Raw genomic sequence first — 6,000 nt, 5'->3', positions numbered from 1 at the left:
GCATGTTGGCATGTACCTGTAGTCCCAGCCACTCAAGAGACTCAAGAGGTGGGAGGATCACTTGAGCCCAGGAGTTTGAGGCTGCAGTGAGCTATGATTGTACCATTGCGCTCCAGCATAGGCAACACAGCAAGACCCTGTCTCTAAAAAGGTTTTAAAATAGGAAATAAATAATAAATTGCAGGATGAATCCTTTTAAGCAGCCTTTCTGCTTCTGCTAGACTGAGAACCAAAGCCATGTCTGCCTTGCTCATTGGGTGTCCCCTGGCCTAGCACAGGGCCTGGTATGAAATGGGTGCTCAGTAAATGTATGTGGAGAGAGCAACTGCTCCCAGAGAAGAGTGGGAATCTGCAGGTGATCAAGCACAGGCTTAGGACTCAGAGAGTCTTCAAGGTCAATGCTGAGGTAAAGATTGTTTTTTTCTTCCAGGTTATAGGAAATCAAGATGGGAGGGGGCCAGATTTCAGATTTCAAAGAGTGACCAATATGATGCCAATCTATTCCATGTTCCTCACTCTGTCACCCTCCTGGTCCTCCTTCAGAGTAAAGTATAGGATTGAAATGACAACAGTCATTCACCTTTCTCAGGACCTAATCCTCGGATTGTGAATATACGTAGGCAGAAACCAAACTAACAACGTCAACGTGGGACTGTAGAATATTCTCTCTACCCATAACTAGGTGGGTGGCCTTGAGCAGATCATTTCACCTGTCTCTATCATAGCCCCAAACGATGTCCTCGTCTGTAAAATGAGGGCATTAGACTAGAAAGAAGGCTCTGGGGTTCTCTTTCTTTTCTGACATTCTGTGATTCAATCATTCTGGTTTGTCTTGAAGAGAACATGGAGTAGGATTGACCCACCATGAAAATATGCTGTGGCTCATCAGCTTCTAATGAGAACTGGAGTGGCCCTAAGAGAAATGCCATATACACACTCTCTCCCTCTGTTTCCATGGAGCTTGGTTCTTCTGGAAGCATGTGTCTGTGGAGGAAGGTGAAGCATATTTCCTGTAGGCAGTTGCTCCTGTTTCCTAAGCCCTCTGGGGAAGAGGCAGTATGATATGGCTGAAAGCTCATTGGACTTGAAAATGAGGAGACCTGGATGCTCATCCCAAATCAGGCATGTGAGCTTGGCAGTCCACCTGTCCTCTCTGGGTCTCCATTTGTTCATATGTAATGGACAGAACACCTGCCCTGGCACCCTCCTAGACTGCTGTAAGCAAAAGGCTTCTGTAGAACATTAAGTGCTAAACCTATGTGTAATATTGTTAGGGGAATCCATCAGAATGGCTGATTGGACATGAGAAAATGTGTGGGGCAAATGGTCCATACTTCGGAGGCACAAAAGACTTTTTTTTTTTTTTTTGAGATGGAATTTCACTTTTGTTGCCCAGGCTGGAATACAATGGTGCGATCTCAGCTCACTGCAACCTCCGTCTCCCGGGTTCAAGTGATTCTCCTGCCTCAGCCTCCCAAGTAGCTGGGATTACAGGTGTTCACCACCACACCTGGCTAATTTTGTAGTTTACTAGAGACAGGGTTTCTCCATGTTGGTCAGGCTGGTCTCAACTCCTGACCTCAAGTGATCCACCCAAAGTGCTGGGATTACAGGCATGAGCCACTGCGCCTGACCAGGACTTCTTAAATATTTATACTTTCTAGAAAATTAAGCTTCAATCTGGCATTCGTGAGTCTGTCTGGTAGGAGGCAACGTGACATAGCCGCCTAATTGACAGAACTAAAGGATCATGGTTCCAGCCCTGCTGCTCACCAGCTGGGTGACCGTGTGCACAGCACTTTACCTCTCTGAGTCTTCATTTTTTCATCTTTAAAATGGTTTTAATATTCTTACCCTGCCTACTTCCCAGAGTTGTCACAGGTCAACCTTGGTTGATCAAACATGATCAAGTGATCAACTAAGGTCATGTTTCTAAAAATATGGCCCACTTTAAAGGGACCGTATGAACTGGGCACATAAAATGGGCACTGATGCTCCTTGGAGTGTTAGGCACTTTGTAGGGGCACCTAGCAATCAATCCTGCCGAGTCAGTGAGCCATAGCCCAGCCTGCGATGCCAGCTCTCTGAGTACACCGAATAGACAGACACCTACATGGGATGATTTGTGGGCAACTACAAGGCTTCATTTACCCCCAAAACTTTCCCCTCCTTCCCCAGCCTAGAGTTCTTCCCATTAGAATCACTCCTCCAAAATATCTGTAAGATAGCTCAGAGCACAAAGGTCTCCGGGGGAGAGGCAAGTAGGGACTAGAATCCCACCCAAACTCTGCCCACCAAGGCCCCTGACTGCCCAGAGGGAGGGCGCTTTTCTCTAATTCTTATGGGTGGTTTGCCACATGGGCCAGCATATACTTTGCTTGGAGGTTAGAAAACACATGATCAGGGTTTAAATGAGCAAATGCTATCTGAAATGGAAGGATCACTCTTTTCTTGCCTCCCACTGATAAATACATGGAACTGAGCTCTGGGAAAATGAAACTCCAACCAGTGAATCTCACGTGCATGTGTGTAAGAGGGAATGAGAGTGTGTGTGTGCATGTGCGTGCATACACATGCTCAATACATGTGTATACACACTCATATGCACACGTGTGTGTGTGTAAACCTTAGTCCTCAAGGGTATGGCGAGGGAGGGTAGGATGGTGGGAGCCCCAGGAAACCCAGTGTTAGCCCTGAGAAGCTGGAAGCCATGAACAAATGCTGGATAAGAGGCCAGGACAACAAGGTTCTCATCTGGGTTCTAGGGGGAGAGGCACAGAAGGAGGTTTGACCAATCCAACCTTGTCTGACCTCATAATCCTGTTGAAGCTCAGCTTTCCAGCTTAGGCTATAGGGGAATAACTACAGCCTGCAATACTACATGACGAGCCACAAGACTCCACCCTCTGACCTTTGAGATGAGCCCCCAGCCATCCCTCTAAGCACCTGCTGGAGCACTTCCTGCCCCTCTTCTTTTTGGCAACACGGTCAGAATCCTGACCACTGCCAGCTGGCTTCGGTCAACATGAAGGAGCAGCCACAGCCATTTCAAGGTCACTTGTGGAATTACGTTCACGTGGACTCCGGTGACTCCTGTGCTCTTACTTTTGCTCCGAATGAGACACTTCATTGTTGGAGGCTTGAGAATCCTCCAGGGAGTTCTGGGAACTGGATGCTGGGCAAGACAATAAATAGAGATGGCGGAACATGCCATTCGTGAGAAGGGAAAGAGATTTGCCTTCAGGGAGGACAGGTAACACAATAGCCCAGGGGTGTAGCTTCCTATAAACCTTGGCAGCATGGCCCACAGCACCAAGGACACAGTCACCTACAGCAAGAGGGTGGGGTCTGTGGCGAAGCAGCTCCCCATGGGAAGGAGGAAAAGGGAGGAGTCATATGTAAGGCAAACTGCACACCCTCCCTGAACCTCCTATTTTGGGAAATGAGGAATAAAATATTACTTGTTATAGGCCTTGTTGGTCTGGATGAAAGCCTTCAAAAGCCTCATATGTAAATTCTTGAAAGCATTTTCAAATGGTTGCTTCAATTTTAATGTAAAATTGATCAGAAGGCCAAAGATGTCACCTGTTTCCAAGAATGTCTATCATGTTATCACAATAGTGCAGGTGATTCTCTGACCCTCACTGACAGCCCATTCACATTCTCCATGTGATTGGCTATGCTTTTTGATGTGTCTGAACATTCATCGGCAGTGGGAAAAAGAAGAGAGAGAAACAGTCACACTCTTGCAGTCATTTCAGTGGGTGATTCTCTTATTCATCAGGCTTCCCCTTGGTGCTCTCATAACAGATCACAGTGACACAAACTCCCCTGATATCTGTGGCACCCAGTGCAAGAGTACAAATGGAGGCCCTCAGACATAGGTCTAATATTTTAAAATTACACATCAAGCTAACAAACTTAAACATGTTCTACTAGCCTATCTTGAAAATATATATGCACAATGACTTAGAAAGCTACTTTCAAATTTAGAATTCTCAGTCTCCTAGAGAATGCCAGCTCCCAGATGCTTAGTCCTGGACTCATGGACTTATCCTCCCATCTCCCACTCTACTTGCCCCCAGCCCAGCCCCCAGGCCCAAGCTACATCCACATGCCCCACTCACAGCCACCCCTTTGCTATTCCTTGAGCCTAGGGGTGCACAGACTAGCCATACTGGCTGTGACCTCAGTCTTTGGGAGGATAGACCTGGGAAAGAAGCCTGGAAAAGGTTGGAACAGGCTAGGAGCCATTCAGGTGGGGAATTCCAGGAATTACTATATTTGCTCTTAAAGGGAGAGGCCTGGGTCAGGGAAAATGAGCAAAAGTTGGAAGAGGAAAGTTCAAACTGAAGGAAGGGCTGGGCGTGGTGGTGCACACCTGTATCCTAGCTACTCCAGAGGCTGAGGCGGGAAGATCACTTGAGCCCAGGAGTTCAAGACTACAGAGAAAATGCAGAGAATGTTTTAGAAGGGAGGCATGGGCTTCACAGAGTCACATCTCCTTGACCTTGTAGACTCCTTACCCACAGCGAGAGGCATGGCTAGAAGAGGGTCAGGATGGGGTCCTCTGAAGGAGCAGCCACAGCCATTTCAAGGTCACTTGAAGATCCTGTGAGCCCAAGAATTCAAGACTGCAGTGAGCTATGATCACACCACTGCACTCCAGCCTGGGTGCCAGAACAAGACCCTGTCTCTAAAAACAACCCACCCCACCCCCCCAAAAAAATGAAGGGATGAAGGTCAATCCCACAATTCGTGAGTATTAAGATTGAGGCAGGGCCAGGCATGGTGGCTTGCACCTATAATCCCAGCACTTTGGGAATCTGAGACATGCCGATTGCTTGAGCCCAGGAATTCAAGACCAGCCTGGGCAACATGACAAAACCCCATCTCTACCTTAAATATATATATATATATACACAAAAGTTAGCCAGGTGTGCTGGCATGTGCCTATAGTCCCAGCTACTCAGGAGGCTGAGATGGAAAAATCACTTAAGCCTGGTAGGTCAAGGCTGCAGGGAGCAGCAATCATGCCATTGCGCTCCAGCCTGGGCAACAGAGTGAGACCCTGTCTCAAAAAAAAAAAAAAAAAAAAAAAAAAGCAGGGTAGCAGGTGTTTGGGAACAAGGTTTCTCACCCCTTTTTCTGTGTCCTTCCATTCTCCAGAGCTTCACAGCCCAGTTTATGAAAACGGTGCTTCTGAAGACCTCGTTGTTCAGGTCAAGTTGACTCATGTCCTAAACGTGGTTAACTGGTCCTCCTAGGACCATGGCTTACTATTTGACCTTGGGCAAGTTTCTTAATTCTCCAGGCCTCAGTTTTCTCAGCATTTTCCTTAAATGAGCCTTCTGAAGACTAAAAGAGATAACATCTGTTAAGTGCCTGGCCCAGAAGCAGCAGACGGTAATTGGTAGGTATTAGTATGATTTTCCTCTCCAGTGGGAGAGCAGGAAACAGAGAATGGCCAAGCTGGAGCCAGATCAGCCCTAGAAGACAACATGCTGCTCCCCAGCCCTGAACACATCAGTCTTCATGTGCCATGCCAGGTACAGGACAGCTTGTAGTCCCACACAGCAGGTGGTCGGCCAGCCGCACCCCACAAGCCTCATCCAATATTGATACAGTGTCTAATGTCTCCTGAACACAATACACTGCTTATCAAACAAGCTCCTGCCCTTCTATGACCCAGAGGAGGCGGAGGACTCTTGGCATCCCTTAAACAGCTGCACACCTGGTAAATTTTGCCCCTAATCACAGGCAAATATTATGCGAACCATTTCCTTCCAGGCGGGATGAAAGTTCCCACTGCCTGCTTTCAGGGCTTTCCTCACTACTCCGGTTCTTCCAAGAAAAGAAAGAAAGGAGATGAAAACCACAGTTGGAAGCACCTCCTCTGTGCCAGGCACAGGACAAAAGGCTGTGCATGCATAATCTAATCCCAACAGGAATCCTTCCAAGTGGGTGCTGTGGGCTACCATTTATAGATGGGACTGAGAT

Source organism: Macaca mulatta, chromosome 13, assembly GCF_049350105.2.
Source record: "Macaca mulatta isolate MMU2019108-1 chromosome 13, T2T-MMU8v2.0, whole genome shotgun sequence".
In the NCBI taxonomy this organism is placed as follows: Eukaryota; Metazoa; Chordata; class Mammalia; order Primates; family Cercopithecidae; genus Macaca; species Macaca mulatta.
This window is presented reverse-complemented; position numbering follows the sequence as displayed.